Source organism: Jaculus jaculus, chromosome 2 (assembly GCF_020740685.1).
Source record: "Jaculus jaculus isolate mJacJac1 chromosome 2, mJacJac1.mat.Y.cur, whole genome shotgun sequence".
NCBI classification, from domain to species: domain Eukaryota; kingdom Metazoa; phylum Chordata; class Mammalia; order Rodentia; family Dipodidae; genus Jaculus; species Jaculus jaculus.
This window is the reverse complement of record NC_059103.1, coordinates 196,806,407-196,823,167: the sequence shown is the minus strand read 5'-3', so window position 1 is coordinate 196,823,167 and position 16,761 is coordinate 196,806,407. Positions and strand designations below refer to the sequence as shown.

Here is a 16,761-nt window from a genome sequence, read left to right as displayed (position 1 = left end):
CCCATGGGAGCTGGGCTCATCTGCTGGCAAGTGCCTCTTCATCTAACCAGGTTCCAGAGACAAAGCCAAATTCTTGGTGGGCAACTGTGGGGCAGGGCAGTGAAGAATTCAGACAAAGCAAGGCTGACTTTGCGAAGGAGTGCACAGAAGGCTGCCCGGCTCTCTGCAAACACAAAGAGGCCAAAACTCCTACTCTGTGCCCAGTTAAGAAGCCTCAAGCACACACCTGACAGGTGTGGGGCCTCTAGGTGAAGCTCTGCTTCCAGACCCTTCACGGGGTGCTCAGAGGCCCTGGAAATCCTAGTCTCGGAGGGAAGGAGCCATCTAAAGGCTCCAGGAGAGGATGCACCTCAGCAGCAGCCAAAAGCCCTGCTGGCAACAGCAGGTGGAAGTGCCCTGCCACCTGCCAGCGCTCAGGCTTGAGAAACAAGCTCCCAGGGCACCTACTGGAAAGAAAAGCTAGTGATGAGAGCGCCTGCACTCAGGACTAAGTCAGACATCTTATTAGCCAGAAGCGCCACATGCCTGCCCTCACGGAGCTCTGCTCCTCCGCACAACCCAGCGCACTAGACTGTCCTGCTCCTAAATGCTCACCTCCCTGGCAGGAGTGACAACTCACCCCCATAAACCACTGGACTAAGCCCCAAAGAAAGAGGGGCGACAGGGCCACGAGTGGAGGAGCACACCAGCTTGTTCCACAAGAGGGCAGGGCAGGCAGCAGAGGAGGGGCCAAGCCAGCGCTCAGGCTTAGGCACAATGCACCCCGAGAAAAAAGACAGCTGACAGAGACGGCGCGGGAAGGAAAGCTACTATGCAGGACAAGGCGAGATCCCAGAACGACATCCAAGCAAGCCTTTTCGTCCAGAAGGAACTCGGGAGCCAAGTCAAGGAGGGAAAGCCTGGCACAGGCCAGGCACACGTGCTGAAGCACAGGCCCTACTCGGGCCAGTGTGCATTTCCCAAGGCCACAGCAGCCTGCAAGGAACATGCTACTTACTGTCACAGGCCAGCAGCTCAGGCTCCAAGGCCCAGAGCCAACATACAGGTAATGCGGGAGTGCCATTCACAGAAACAGCATCAAAAAGCCAGGGCAGACAGCATCATGCTTGCGGGGAGCAGGCAGACAAAGGGACTGCCACAAGCTACCAAAGAGCACGCTGCCTTAGGGCGGAGTACTTGTTCTGGAGTTACAAGGGTGACAGACGCACAACCCAGAGAATTCAGGACACGTCAGTGAAGCACACACTTGTGCAAGGCGGAACGTCTGGGGGCGAGGCAATCAGCGGCACAGCACCTGCATACACAAGAGGAAAGGAAACAGGGATAAAAAATTGGTTTTTTTGATATGCAAGTATTATCTCAAAAAAAAAATCAATGAAAGGACACTTTGGTACTTGCCTAGGAAAGAGGAGAGGGTGGGCTGTGCTAGCTGCAGCCAAACAAGCCAGGCCCTCAGTCGTGGCCCCATCGCCTGGACATCGAGGGTCCTTTCTAGTTCCTGCTGCATGATCCAAGGTCCTCACGACCCACTGGTATACAGACAGGGCCAACAAGCATCTAGGACACCAGGTCACACTGATGACCCCCCCCATACACACCACCACATGACAAGTTAAACAGGTGCTGGCATCATGGAAGGGAATAGAGTGCATGAGGCTACTAGCCAGTTGGCACTGGTATCTTCGTGTTTCAAAACCGTAAGGCCACCCTCTGGCCCGCCATACTTGGTGGCATGGGATACCTCTCTCTTCACTGCAGTCTCACCTGGCCCTGCCATCCCAAAGCCTGGTCCAACTGCTGCAGCCCTGACCTCTGGGGTTTAGTGCCATGACCTGTCTGTGCAGCTTCCATGTCCCTCTGTAGCTGAAATGCTACACAGGGACCACTGCCATCTCCTCTCCAGGACATCTACTGCTGCCCGTCCTGGGACCACCCACATCCACAAGTCAGCCTGGTTCCCTGCACCTGTCTAGGTCCAACACTTGGAGCTCCTGGGCCTTGGGCCTATACTGCCCTCTGTGAACTCTTTGACCTGTTTAATGCCCATAGATGGGCCACTGACTAAGCCTCCAGGTGCCCCACATATGATCCAGGCTGGCCTGGGCAAACCCACCCTCCCACACCCTCTCCGATGCTGCAAGCCTGAATGCACCAGGACTGAGATTTTTGTTGGGTGTGAAAAACAGTTGCTGAGCTGGTCACAGTGGTAAACGCCTATAGTCCCTGCTTCCAGGAAGGCTGAGGGGGGAGGACTGCCTGATCCCGGAGCTTAGGGTCAGACTGAACAACTTAGGGAGACACCACCCCTTCAAAATGTAAGTTACAATGCAACAGGTTTCACACCACAGCCCTGAAATCAGGTCAGGAGAGCAATTTAGCAAGTCACGGCACTTCTCATAGCTAGGACAGAAAAGAATCTTATCAGGACATCAAATGCGGCTAGAATGAGAGTGTTATTGGAAAGGCCTATATCAGCTGTGGGTCAACGCATATCTTAGCATGGCACAGCCCAGGAAGACTGATAAGACAACCACAGAGAGACATGTGTTTGATGTGCACACAGCTCTACCTCATGACTGGGGAAGGGGGCAAGAGCTGGACAGGCAGTCACAACTTGCTTCTAACGTGCCCTGGGCCTTAAAAATGGCTGCAAACCAAGAGCAGATGGGATGGACAGGAGAATGACTTAGTGCAACAGAGAAAGCCTGACAAGAACATTTCCGATGTGGACTGATGGTGAGGAGAAAGGAAGAGGACAAGAATACAGATCGTGGACTTCCGGTTAAGATGGCGGCGTAGGTACCACGCCAAAGCAGCCTAGGGGGGAAAAAGACCAAAAACACTCAGCAAAATACACACTTTTACTAAAAAGTGAGGTGTATAGGAAATTGAGGCGGCAGCGGAGAAGTAGAAGAGTTCCAGAGCATCCAGAGCCTGCACAGGCGGGAACAGCGGCTCCGGGGCGGCTCGGCCACCCGCCACAGCCGCGGAGCGGCAGAAGCCGCCGGACTCTCGGCTCGAGCCGCAGGACAAGCCAGGTGCGGGATTTTCCCCTCACACCACGCTCTCCGCAACTCGGGAAACGTGAGGGGAGAGCGGCAGCGAGCAACCGAGGGAGGAGCAGACCGCGAGGTAGAAGCACACGTGGAGAAGCGATACAACCAGAGCAGCCGCGGCTCCCTCCCCTCCCCTGCCGCCTGAACCCAGCTCCAGCGAACACAGCAGAGGCCCGGGACCGGCCACGCCAACATGGGCTGACGGCGGGACCCAAGCAGGAGCAGAGTTCGGCAGCAACTTCAGCGGCTCCAGCACCGGTACCAGTGGCCCCAGCAGCAGCAGACCCAGGAGCGGCAGCGGTGGCAGATCCCGCAGCAACGGCTTCGGGGTGAGCAGCGGCGGTGGACACGGCAACGGCAGCTTCAGCAGCGGTGGTGGCTCCGGGGGTGGCAGCTACAACAGCATCAGAGGCGGCAGCAGCGGCTCAGTTTGCCCCGTAGGAAAAGCAAGTGCCCAGCTCCAGAAATCAGAACAGCAGCCCGACGACCCAGGCAGCCACTTGACTGAGACCACAATCACCCAAGGTAACTGGGATTGCACCAGGGAAGGGTCTCACTTGGTCACAAGCTGACTTGGATACCTCAACAGACCAGAAATCTAAACCTCTTTATTGATAGAGGATCTGGTCATTATAATAACTACTCTTGCATACATACTCGGGGCTGTCTTTGATTGAATGTCTACAGTGTTTAGTTAAATTTTAGAATCTACCAGTATTTTATTCCACTCAGCCGGCTTGAATACTCCTATAGCAGGGAAACTCAACCCCTAAGAACATCTTTGTAGATACTCTGAGAGTCTTAAGAGCCACACCTAATACCTTAAGGTCCTACCCTGAAAATATATTACATCAAATCAATTGATACAGCTAAGAATACACAGCTAGCTAGAAAATCCAAGCATTAACTTAATCCAAGATGCAAAAATATATACATTATAACACAAGAAACACTAAAAAGCAAGACGATATAAATCCACCTAAAAGTATTAATGCATCAGAAATGTCCTCCAGTGAGAAAGAGTTAGAGGAAATGCCTGAGAAAGAGTTCAAAAGAATAATTATAAATATGTTCAAAGAGGTCAAAGAACACATGAAAACAATCAAAGAAGAAATCAAAGAGGAAATCAAAGGAATCAAAGAAGAGGCAGGACACCAATTTAATGAAATAAAGAAGGCAATACAAGACATAAATAGGGAAATAGAAATAATAAAGAAAAACCAGTCAGAATTACTAGCAATGAAGAACACAGTTAATGAAATAAAAAACTCTGTAGAAAATCTCACCAGTAGGATGGATGAGGGAGAGGACAGAATATCTAAGCTAGAAGATCAGGTGGCAGACCTAATGCAGTCCAACAAAGAGAAAGACAAACTTATAGAAAAGTATGAGTGGGAATTTCAAGATATTCGGGACACTATGAAAAGATCCAATATAAGAATTCAGGGCATAGTAGAAGGAGAAGAACTCCACTCCAGAGGCATAGTAGGCATCTTCAACAAAATCATAGAGGAAAATTTTCCCCAAATTGGGAAAGAGGTGCCAATACAGATACAGGAAGCCTTTAGAACCCCAGCCAGACAAAACCCAGAAAGAAACTCTCCTCGCCACATTATACTCAAACTTCCAAACACACAAACCAAAGAAAAAATATTGAAAGCAGTTAGAGAGAAAAATCAAGTTACCTACAAAAGCAAGCCCATCAGGATTACAGCAGATTATTCAACACAAACTTTTAAAGCCAGAAGGGCTTGGAGTGATATATTCCAAGTTCTGAAAGATAACAACTGTCAACCAAGGTTACTTTATCCTGCAAAGTTATCCATCCAAATAGATGGAGAAATAAAGACATTCCATGACAAAAGCAGGTTAAAGGAGTATCTGAAGACAAAACCAGCTCTACAGAAAATACTTGATAGAATCCTCCATGCTGAACAAAAGGAAAAGCACACATATAAGGAACCTAGAAAAAACCAGCTATACTCAAATACCAGTTAACAGAAGAGAGCACAGGTAGACAAGTAACACACACACACACACACACACAAATGGCAAACATAAATACACACCTTTCAATAATATCTCTTAATATCAACGGTCTCAATGCCCCAACGAAAAGACATAGATTTGCAGACTGGGTTAAAAAGCAGGATCCTACAATTTGTTGTCTCCAAGAAACTCACCTTTCTACAAAGGATAGACATTATCTTAGGGTGAAAGGTTGGAAGACGGTGTTTCAAGCAAATGGGCCTAGAAAACAAGCAGGGGTTGCTATCCTAATATCAGACAGGGTGGACTTTAGTCCAAAGTTAGTCAAAAAAGATAAGGAAGGTCACTTTATATTGATTAAGGGCACACTCCAACAGGAGGACATTACAATCCTAAACATATATGCACCTAACATGGGGGCTCCCAAATTCGTCAAACAAACACTATTAGAACTAAGGTCACAGATAACACCAAACACAGTGGTGGTGGGTGACTTTAACACCCCACTCTCATCAATTGACAGGTCATCCAGGGAAAGAATAAACAGAGAGGCATCTGGACTAAATGAGGTCATAGAAGGAATGGACCTAACAGATATATACAGGACATTTCATCCAAAGGCTGCAGAATATACATTCTTTTCAGCAGCACATGGAACATTCTCTAAAATAGACCATATATTAGGACACAAAGCAAATCTTAACAAATTCAGGAAAATTGAAATAATTCCTTGCATTCTATCTGACCACAATGGAATTAAACTACAAATCAGTAGCAAGAAAGGCTATAGAGCATACACAAAATCATGGAAACTAAACAATACACTACTAAATGATGAGTGGGTCAATGAAGAAATCAAAAAGGAAATCAAAAAATTTATAGAGTCAAATGATAATGAGAACACAACATACCAAAATCTCTGGGACACAATGAAGGCAGTTCTAAGAGGTAAATTTATAGCCTTAAGTGCCTATATTAAGAAATTAGAAAGGTCGCAAGTAAACGACCTAATGCTTCGCCTTAAAGCCTTGGAAAAAGAAGAACAAGGCAAACCAAAAAGTAGTAGACGGGAAGAAATAATAAAGATTAGGGCAGAAATTAATGAAATAGAAACAAAAAGAACAATCCAAAGAATTAATGAAACAAAGAGTTGGTTCTTTGAAAGGATAAACAAGATTGATAAACCCTTAGCAAATCTGACCAAAAGAAAGAGAGAAGAGACACAAATTAATAAAATCAGAGATGAACAAGGTAACATCACAACAGATTCCAGAGAAATTCAAAAAATTATAGGGACATACTATAAAAGCATATACTCCACAAAGTATGAAAATCTGAAAGAAATGGATGATTTCCTTGATCTATATGACCTACCTAAATTAAATCAAAATGAGATTAATCACTTAAATAGACCTATAACAAACATGGAGATCCAAGCAGTTATCAATAATCTCCCAACTAAAAAAAGCCCAGGCCCGGATGGATTCACTGCTGAATTTTACCAGACTTTTAAGGAAGAGCTAACACCATTGCTTCTTAAGCTTTTCCAGGAAATAGAAAAAGAAGGAATCCTACCAAACTCCTTCTATGAGGCCAGCATCACCCTGATACCAAAACCAGGCAAAGATAGAACAAAAAAAGAAAATTACAGACCAATCTCCCTCATGAACATAGATGCAAAAATTCTCAACAAAATATTGGCAAACAGAATACAAGAGTATATCAAAAAGATCATTCACCCTGACCAAGTAGGCTTTATCCCAGAGATGCAGGGATGGTTCAACATACGCAAATCTATAAATGTAATACATTACATAAATGGGTTGAAGGACAAAAATCACATGATCATCTCATTAGATGCAGAGAAAGCATTTGACAAAATCCAACATCCCTTCATGATAAAAGTCCTACAGAGACTGGGAATAGAAGGAACATATCTCAATATAATAAAGGCTATTTATGACAAGCCTACAGCCAACATATTACTAAATGGGGAAAAACTGGAAGCTTTTCCACTAAAATCAGGAACAAGACAAGGGTGTCCACTGTCTCCACTTCTATTTAATATTGTTTTGGAAGTCTTAGCCATAGCAATAAGGCAAGAGACACACATAAAAGGGATACAAATTGGAAAGGAAGAAATCAAGTTATCATTATTTGCAGATGACATGATTCTATACATAAAGGACCCTAAAGACTCTACTAGCAAGCTGTTAGAGCTGATCAAAACCTACAGCAATGCAGCAGGATACAAAATAAATACACAGAAATCAGTTGCCTTTGTATATGCTAACAACAAACACACAGAGGATGAAATCAGAGAATCACTCCCATTCACAATTGCATCAAAAAAAATAAAATACCTTGGAATAAACCTAACCAAGGAAGTAAAGAATCTATACAATGAGACCTTTAAAACACTCAAGCGAGAAATTGCAGAAGACACTAGAAAGTGGAGAAACATCCCTTGTTCCTGGCTTGGAAGAATCAATATCGTGAAAATGGCAATCTTACCTAAAGCAATCTACACATTTAATGCAATCCCTATCAAAATTCCAAAGGCTTTCTTCATGGAAATAGAAAAAAACAATCCAAAAATTCATTTGGAATCATAAAAAACCTCGAATATCTAAAATAATACTGAGCAACAAAAAAGAGGCTGGTGGTATCACCATACCTGATTTTAACCTATACTACAGAGCCATAGTAACAAAAACAGCATGGTACTGGCACAAAAACAGACATGTAGATCAGTGGAACAGAATAGAGGACCCAGATGTAAGCCCAAGTAGCTATAGCCACCTGATATTCGATAAAAATGCCAAAAATACTCATTGGAGAAGAGACAGCCTCTTCAGCAAATGGTGTTTTGAAAACTGGATAAATATCTGTAGAAGGATGAAAATAGATTCTTCTCTCTCGCCATGCACAAGAATTAAGTCCAAATGGATTAAAGACCTTAACATCAGACCGGAAACTTTGAAACTGCTAGAGGAAAAAGTAGGGGAAACCCTTCAACATATTGGTCTTGGCAAAGACTTTCTGAATACAACCCCAATTGCTCAGGCAATAAAACCACAGATTAACCACTGGGACCTAATGAAATTACAAAGATTTTGCACCGCAAAGGACACAGTGAAAAAAGCAAAGAGGCAACCTACAGAATGGGAAAAAATCTTCGCCAGCTATATATCTGATAGAGGATTAATATCTAGGATATACAAAGAACTCAAAAAGTTAACTAATAAGGAATCAAACAAGCCAATCAAAAAATGGGCTAAGGAGCTAAATAGAGAGTTCTCAAAGGAAGAAATACGAATGGCATATAAGCACCTAAAAAAATGTTCTACGTCACTAGTCATCAGGGAAATGCAGATTAAAACTACATTGAGATTCCATCTCACTCCTGTCAGATTGGCCACCATCATGAAAACAAATGATCATAAATGTTGGCGGGGATGTGGAAAAAAAGGAACCCTTCTGCACTGCTGGTGGGAATGCAATCTGGTCCAGCCATTGTGGAAAACAGTGTGGAGGTTCCTAAAGCAGCTAGAGATTGATCTACCATATGACCCAGCTATAGCACTCCTAGGCATATATCCAAAGGACTCATCTCATTTCCTTAGAAGTACATGCTCAACCATGTTTATTGCTGCTCAATTTATAATAGCTGGGAAATGGAACCAGCCTAGATGTCCCTCAACAGATGAGTGGATAATGAAGATGTGGTACATTTATACAATGGAGTTCTACTCAGCGGTAAAGAAAAATGAAGTTATGAAATTTGCAGAAAAATGGATGGACCTGGAAAGTATTATACTAAGTCAGGTAACCCAGGCCCAGAAAGCCAAGCGCCACATGTTCTCCCTCATATGGGGATCCTAGCTACAGATGACTGGGCTTCTGTGTGAGAATGAAAATACTTAGTAGCAGAGGCCAGTAAGTTGAAAAGGAGACATAAAGGGTGGAGAAAGGAAGGGAGGAGGATACTTAATAGGTTGATATTGTATATATGTAATTACAATGATTGTAATGGGGAGGTAATATGATGGAGAATGGAATTTCAAAGGGGAAAGTGTGGGGGTGGGGAGGGAGGGAATTACCATGGGATATATTTTATAATCATGGAAAATGTTAATAAAAATTTAAAAAAAAAAAAAAAAAAAGAATACAGATCGTGGAGGGTGAAGACACAGACTGGATAGCCAAGGCGGGCCCAGAGACTCACCTGTGAAGAGCTCCACATCGAAGCTCTCTGGAGGCAGTGCCTGGAAACACAGCTCGCCACCCCTGCTCCACAGGCGTGGGGATCAGGGTCTGTGGTTACTGGAGCCAGGGCCAGGTGCAAGGGCAGCTTTCTGGAGGTCGCCCAGCTTGCACCTCACAACGGCACATAGGTCCCGCCACTTAGGCTTCAACTAACAATGTCTCTTCAGAAGCAGCCTACAGCTTTGGCCACCTCAGACCACGGCCCCACACAGCCCCACACGGCCCCTGCGGGTGGTTGGTCCTTCAACAGCTCTGTGCCGAACAGCAGCTGATACTGTTTGCTGACCTTGGAGACCATCACCTTGGGTGCCAGTGGGCAAAAGCTGGGTTTCCTCCTCTTCGTTCAGGTGATGCTAGGTCCTGCCATCTGGCCACGGGGTCTGGCAACAGAATCCGTCCTTGGGCACTTGGCAGGTGGCGAGGTGGGCTCTTTTGTCATGTCACCTTCAGAGGTGATGCCTGGCCCTGGAAAGGAACAAAAAGGCTGAAGGGATGTCTTAGCAGATAAGGTACTTGCCTGCAAAGCCAAAGGACTTTGGTTCGACTCCCCAGGACCCATGTAAGGCGATGAACAAGGTGGCACATGCATCTGAAGTTGCTTTGAAGTGGCTGGAGGCCCTGATGTGCCCATTTTCTCTCTCAATCTCTCTCTCTCTCACACTCACTCACTCTGTCTCTCACTTTCTCTCTTTCAAAAATATATATTTTCCCACAGGCAGGTATTTAAGACCTAGACAACAGTGAATTGCCAAAGCACCACTTACTAGCTCCTGTCTGCTCCAGGCACCGCTCCTCCTGAGGGATCCAAACACCTGGGGCTACACTTAAGCCAGAGAAGGAGGAGCAAAGTACTTAGGCCACCCTTGCCACCTAACGCCACTGGCACTGGCCCCACGTGGCTTACTGAAGACAGCCCCAGGACCCATCTTCCACCTGCTGTATGCGTGCATGCACACGCACACACACACACACACACAGAGCATGGGGACCAAGTCTACAAGTGCTCCATGGACCCGTCCTCCACCTGCTGTCTGCACATACACACAGAGCATGGGGACCAAGGGCAGAAGTGCTCCACAGCAGGAGCTGGTAAGCCAGGAAGCTTTGCATGGCTGGGGACCCAGTGGGTAATGCTGTAGGTCCCATTTGCCCTCTGCCTGACCTACAGTTTGGCTCCTCTTCCACGCAGAAATTCAGTGCTCACAGGACATGTGGGATGGGCTCCCAGACAACATCCAGGTCCCCTGGACTTTCCTCACGCCGGAGCTTTGTCCTTGACTGGATGCGGTGGCAGGGGCTGTTTTGTTCCCATGAGGTGGCTCGGGGAGAGCAGAGGACAGGAGCTTCGCAAGGCAAGGACAGAGTTGGCCAACACTAGAAGGCCCTGGGTACAGCGGAAGTGTCTTTGATGCCCACTGGGAAGATGCACTCAAGTGGCAGGTCTGCCCTTCTTCCTGGCAATACTCTCCCTACTGCACTTAAGAGGGGCCACTCTGGCAGAGGGAAGCCCATCCATGCTACCTTTGAGAGCCCACTGCATCCTCAATCACACACCAAGGACCCGGCTGCCCTTGCCCACGCACTCCACAGGGGGCGTGCAGGCTCTGAGGCCATCACTACCCAGTGGCGGGGAAAGTCTGGCCGCAACCCTGCCCTGGCCTCATTCTCCCCAACTAATGCTGCCAAGCAACCCGACCTTGCCAGCTGGAGCTTCCCTCCTCCATGCTGGCATATCAGGTAGCATTCCCATGACCCCTCCAGAGGCAGCAGTTAAGTGGAAGTTTGTGGGTTCCTAGCCCTTAGCCTTTGGGACATAACCAGCTCCAGATCACCTTCCCTATTCTTCCCAACCCAGAGCCTCCCATCAGCTGCTCTCTGGTGCTGGCAAGGAAAATGGTAGATTCCATGCTCAGTTCAACATCTGCAACACTCAACATCAGGCAAGGGACAGTCACAATTTATCCCAGCCAGTCTGCTCAAATGGCTCAAGGCATAGCTAGAACTGCCAGGCTCCAAGCAAGGGTACCTTGGGCCTAAGAAACGTCACTCAAACCCATCTCCACCAGGAATCCCACCCTGGCCTCCCTACATCCCACTTTCCCTGAGTTGAACATTAGCAGTGAGTTCAAACTTCCACATGTCTACTGCTTCTCTGGACCACAATTCTTATGAAAGCTGACACAGGCCAAAACACATTCTTTACATTGGAAATCTCAGGTGCAACCCACAGATGAAACTGTGGGCAACTGTCACCAGACGTAACAAATAAAGCACAGAAGCTGAGAAGAGAGCTTTTGTAGTGAGGGGGGCCTCAATGGCAAGGAGGGGGCAACAGAGGTGAGAAAGGGCCTTCAGAGGTGAGGAGAGGACTTTGGAGGTGAGGAGGGGACTTTGGGGGTGAAGAGGGGACTTCGGAGGTGAGGAGGGGACTTCAGTGGTGGGAAGAGATTCCTGAATGGCTGCTCTTGAGGCCATAATGTGATAATCCCCCTGTCCAACTTGTTTCTTAAGAAAAGTTCTACAGAGAACCATCTGGGAGCTCTAGCAATCAATTGTGAGACTAGCAACCAGGGAACAGCAAAGAGAGTCCCTCACATGCCTGTGCTTCCACAGGCTGACAACGGCCACCAGAGCCATCTTAATTTTCATCTCTCTGGTGTCCAACAAGGCTGAGTCTGTTTGGATGTACCATCTACACTGCCTAGATATAGCCCATTTTTGTAAAGACATTTTGTAGAGACTTGGAGGGAGTGGGTCCCTTCTGTCTGAGTTCTGTGGGTGGCAATGATCTTCTAGCTGGCTTTCTGCTGCCTCTACCCCTGTGTCATTCTGATGGAGAAAGGGCCCCATGGAGAGGGCAGACCATGGTGTCAGCAGGGACTCAGAAATGCAGCTGCTCTCACTCCTGCAACATCTGTCCCCACTGTCCTGTCTAGAAGGCCTTTCCCACCTCTCAGGCCAGCTCCACTGGAGCCTTCACGGGCCACTCGGGACCTAGGGCCGTGCACAGGAGGCCATGCCAAATCACACCGGCAGCCCTCACAACGCTCCGCTCAAAAACCCCAGCTAACCTGTGCAAGTCCAAGTCCCTCCCGATAGGTGCAGCTGTGCTGGAAATCATTTTCAAAAGGACTGGGGGTGGGGGGCGAGGAGGTGGCTCAGTGTCTAACAGCACTTGCCACTTACGAATGAAGGCCTGAGATGGCCCAAATTCAACTCCCCAGAACCCACACTGGAAAACAAGCTGGGCACATTTTGTAACCGCAGCCCACGTAACTGGCCAATGGACAGCAGCTCCCGCCAGAGGCAGAGACCCGGCTCCAAGGAAGCATGCACGTGAGCAATGCAGAGGGGCAGCCCCAAATCCTCCAGGCTCTGGTGCATGTGCGTGGTGCACAGGCATCTGTATGCACAATGTGCACGCCACAACATGCATCACGCCATACGTACCCCACGCATATATGTGCATACAAAATGAAAAAAGAAACTGGGAAGACAAGCACATGTTTGGAAATGATGAAATACACTTCAAAATCTTTCCTGGATCACAATGGAATTAGAAAATATTTAGAACTGAACAAAAATTAAAAGCATTGTGTGATGCTCAGCTAAAACAGTGGGTCTCTGGAAATTTAAGAGAACAAAGGCAAAATGCTGAATAAGCACTCAAGATGGGAGTCAGAAGACACAGAAAAGCATCAGATGCAGACAGGAGGAGGAAAAGCATGACAACATATGCAGACATCAACAAGATTCTAACATTAACATGGATCAGAAAAATCAAGAAAGCCAGAAGTCACATCTTCATAAAGACTTGTAAAAAATGCCAAGTCCAAGTCAAAGGCGATTATGAAAGAAGGCAAGAGGCACAGGCCCAGGAGAAAGAAGAGAGAGTCCTGTGTAACACGTGGTTGTCAAAGCTTCCCCTACCTGACCTGGGGCAATTTATCCAACTTCCCATGACTGTCACACCTAGAAACTGTCGGTAGGTCGGTCGTGGGTCAGGGTTGCAATGGGGCAGGGTGCTTCGAGTTCCCTGAGCTGCCCACTGCAGTGCTGCCGTGGCACTGGCAAGGAGAAGCTGTGGGTACAATTTTATATAATCAATCTGATCACCTCCCAAACTGCTTCTCGCAACTAGGAAAATTAAAGGTCGAAACTTTTTCTAAAAACAGTTTCATAGCAAAATTCCAGAAGGCATCAAGGGACCCTTCCTCCAGGAGCGCCGGGAAGAGCAGCCAGCCTGCACAGCTGCATTCAGCTGCAACAGTGGGAAGACGCCCCGTAGGTGGAGCCGAGGGCCCCGCACTGTGTGGTAGTGGGCCATGATGGAGCCTTAAGCGTGCACTTGGGCTCGAGAGGAGGCCTCTTCCGGGCTGTGATATGTAATACAATCCTTCTCTGCGATCTTGGCTGCTCCCCACCAACACCTGACCAGGGGAACTGCTGCCCATGTCTTTGGAGACCATGTCTTGGGGGTTTACGTTCCTCAGTGTCTACATAGGAACCTTCTGGATGGACACATGACGGTCACATGTGGTGCGAGATGCCCTGCCCCACAGCTGGCTGCTGAGAGGACTCAGCACCGCCAGCCCAGCGGTGCACTGGAACGCCGTCGGCTCAGGACGGCTCGTCGGGATGTGTCCTATGGTAAGACAGAGCATGCCAATCCCGTGTCTGTCCAACATCCTGACCAAGGCCAAACACAGCCCAGAAAGGGAGGGAGCCATGCCACCGTGAACTCATGGAACAGAAGAGGAGACTGCGCTATCCACAAATGGCATCCTCTGTATAGGAAACTCACAACACTTCGTGACAACTGCTGTAATTCACAAAAGCGACTACAGCAAGATGGCTGGATATGAAATCAGGGCACAAAAATCCAGTCACACTCCATAGGAAAAGCCTGATTTCCTCATAAAAGGAAAACACTGAGGGGGACTTCAGGATGCGGAAGGACTCGGAAGTCACAAGAGGTGTGGGAGGCCTGGGCTACCTCAGCCCCGGGCGCCTGGTGCTGGCGACAGCAAGTGGCACCGGGCAGCAGTGTCCTGCCATCATGGCCAAAACGATGGAAGGAAGCGCTCCTCACAGACACAGAGAAGCTGGCAGGTGAGCCAACGTGTGGTAACAAACAAGGGAAGCAGGAGAACACTGAGGACACCCAACTCGAACAACCGTGAGCCAGCAGAGTGACAGGGGCACCGGGGGTAAAGGAAGACCCCTACAAGGCTGAGTGTCTTGCACGTGTCAAAGTTCCCACACTTATAGGGAAGAAACCAAGCATTTTAAAATTAAATACTGTCTCCACACTTGGACTTTTGCTTTTTTGAGGGGAGGAGATTTTTCAAGGCAGGGTCTCAGTCTATCCCAGGCTGACCTGGAACTTACTCTGCCGCCCTGGCTGGCCTCAAACTCATGGCAATTGTCCTCCCTCCACATCTCAAGTGCTGAGACTAAAGGTATGCATCACCACATGTAAGCCAAACTTGGCTTCTGGTGAGAAAAACTGCAGCATGGGGAGATGGCCCAGTGCACAAAGTGCCTGCCACACTAAGAGGAAGTGAGGAAACACGCCTGCACTCGTGTGAAGTCAGGAGGGCAGCACGCACTTGTGACCCCAGCGCACGCTCGGGCGGTGCAGACAAGTGCAGCCCTTGGGCTCACCAGCCGGCTAACCTAGATTCATCAGTGGGCTCTGAGATCGGTGAGAGATACTGTCTCATAAATAAGGTAGACAGGGGTTAAGGAAGACCTCAGGCCTCCATGCACACGTGCACCCACACACCGATGTATGCACACATACACCTTGAGCATGCACAATAGGCACACACAGAAAACCAACAGCATGTGCACCCCAGCAACAAACATTTGGAATATTGTAAAATTCAGAATGGTACCATGGATAACACCAAAAATGTTTTCGTTCTGTCAAAAAGATGTTAAGAGAAGATATGTACACTCTCGCTGGAGAATGGCATGGGCTTGACTGAAAGGCAGAAAAGAAGCCTTTACCAACACACACAGACCTGACATGCCCACAGGCCGGAAGGCGGAACATGAGGATGCCAATCTGACCCATGCTCATGCTCACCAGTTGATCTGCAGCAATCCACCTGACAGGGTGATTCCAAATTTTGCATGCAGTAACAAAGAGACCAAATTATTCAAGAAATAGCTGTGGGAAAATCCGAGGCAACCACCCCTGACTATACTGAGCATTACAGCAAAGCCATCAAAATCAAGACAGATTTTGAGACAGAGAGAGAACACTGGCCAAGGAGCCCCACAGAAACGCGCTCACAGATCAATGCTGCAGGTGGGGAGGAGAGTACGGCCCCACAACCCGTGTTCAACACGAAGCGCAAAGTGCAATCTCCTCTCCGTTCACCCCACCAGCACCCTGCAGCCTGGGCCTGTTAGGAGACAGAAGCAGAGCCAGATACTGGCACTCCCACAGTGGCACACCAGGGTTACATGAGAGATGGCAAAATCTGTTTTGTTTTGTTTTTTTTTCCTTTTGTTGTTTAAGCATAGCTCTGAGTGACACTGATTCCACGAATCATGTGGACCTTCTCTGTCCACTCTTGCTGAGAATGTTCTTAAAGAGGGCAATAGTGATTACATCAACTGGAAAAATTACAGGTAGAAAGAATAAACAAAATGGTTAACTCTTTGCAAAAATTCAATTAAAATAACGACATTTTGCCTGTGTGTTATATGTGGCCTATGCACATCATGTGCTGATAGGGCACAGAGCAAGAGCAGAGGACAAGGAAGAGGAGTGCAGGAGGGAGCAGCAGAAGGAGCATGGAAGACCCCGTCCGGGCGGGGACCCCGCTCCTCACCCAGGAGGCTCTGCTCACCTTCACGGGGTTCACGGGGGATATAGGCATGCACGTGCCTTGGAGAGGCACAGAGACTTGAATTCTCATCTTGCAAGTCAATAAATACCATGCAAATGACTTGAAAAAATCAAGTAGCAATACAACATGCTATTTAGAGAGAAGATAAACATCAAAAGAATGTACTAAGAGAATGAGAAGCGGTGACTCTGGGGAGGGCAGAGTGAGGGGCACTGGGGATTACTGCTGTTCTTAATTAATCTTATAGAGCTCGTTTACTCTCTGACTACATGCACATCTAACTTTGAAGCATTAACGCCCCATTTGTAAGATTCCAATGGAACATCACCCTGACAAATCTGTCTTGCAAACAAGTGGAGGCTGGGACCCCAGTCAGGAGCCAGGGGCAACCCACTGTCTCCAGGGAGCCACCAAGCTCTGCCCAGGTGGCTGCATGAACCTAACCCACAGGCTGGCCCTGTGCACCAACCCTGTACCTGGCACTGTGTGCCTAATGTCCCCTGGTCTCGGGGACATGAGCGTACGGTGGAGGGTCAGCCCAGGCTACTCCAGTGAGAACGCCAACCCAGGCTTGCAGAGAA

General features: G+C 47.8%; 1 protein-coding gene across 10 annotated transcripts in view; it reads right to left on the bottom strand.

The window, feature by feature from the left end:
• Tsnare1 (t-SNARE domain containing 1) overlaps positions 1 to 16,761 on the bottom strand; it is a 107,965-nt gene that overhangs the window by 56,527 nt on the left and 34,677 nt on the right. For 8 of the 10 annotated variants that reach the window (XM_045144723.1, XM_045144728.1, XM_045144721.1 and 5 more), the window contains one exon: positions 9,274 to 9,779. The exons of 1 other annotated variant lie outside the window; for it this stretch is intronic. The gene's annotated coding sequence lies outside the window, so the exon portion shown is untranslated. Of the gene's footprint in view, positions 1 to 997; positions 1,295 to 9,273; positions 9,780 to 16,761 lie in introns of all 10 variants that reach the window. One more of the 10 variants, XM_045144724.1, reaches the window with a different exon arrangement.